A 992-nucleotide genomic window follows, 5' to 3' on the forward strand; every position below is an offset into this window, starting at 1 on the left:
TTTTAGATTTTTTGGACCCTTAAAAACGCTTTGAATTTTTTTACCAAACGAATACTTGTTTTTCTTTTTTTTTAAAAAAAAGAAACTGATTTTTGGAATATCAAACGCATTTTCAAACTCTTCAAATGCTATTCTAAACTGGCCTTAAAGCTAACATGTCAAAAAAATTTAAAAATATAATTTTTAGCAATACTCGTACAAATTATATTTTTTATTTTTATTTAAAAAAAAAAGGTTCAAAAAATAAGCAAAAGTTTATTATATTATATATGATTTGAATATGTGGCTTTGAAGGCACCTTAATGCGGATTCAGTATTCACACTCGGTTTGTGGGGCATACTTCTGACAGGGTCAAACTAGACCCGATCCAATGCCTCTCCACCGTCGGTCCACAACAGTAGAGGAAGACCATCGCTCTCGCATGTGTCACTTCTGCTAACACGTGGTGGTGTTGCAGCGGTTGCCTGATTGAAAGAAAGACGGCCGCGTGAAAAAAGAGTGCGACTGAGAAACCGCGTTAAAAGCTTTCCGGCGGGTCCCATCAAACATTCCAGGACAGACTTGGCTTCCTCCTCACGCATATGTCTCCTCTGCACCGCCAATATCTCGTGAGAGGACGTCTAAAGCCCCTTCTTTTGGGTTAAGACCCCATTCTCATCTCCTTTTCACATTTTTCTTCGCTTTTTACAGAAATGGCCAAAGTTTAAGTTTGATAATTAATTAGATTTTTTTTTGGTTTCTTTTACTTCCTAAATGTCTTGATACAATTGATATGAATTTCTTTTTATTATTTTATGTTTTATATTATATTGTGTAAATTTAATGGGAAAAATTTTTCATCAATCATTTTTTTTTAGGAAAATCAATATTTTTTGACATTTGGCTCATACCAAAAATAGCTGGCAACTTCTAAAAACTTTCGATGATTGTCTGTAATTTGAGAAAGAGAAACTCAAACTCGAAAATTGATTTACGAAATCTAAAAATTGAA

This window comes from Corylus avellana, chromosome ca1 (genome assembly GCF_901000735.1).
Source record: "Corylus avellana chromosome ca1, CavTom2PMs-1.0".
Lineage (NCBI taxonomy): Eukaryota > Viridiplantae > Streptophyta > Magnoliopsida > Fagales > Betulaceae > Corylus > Corylus avellana.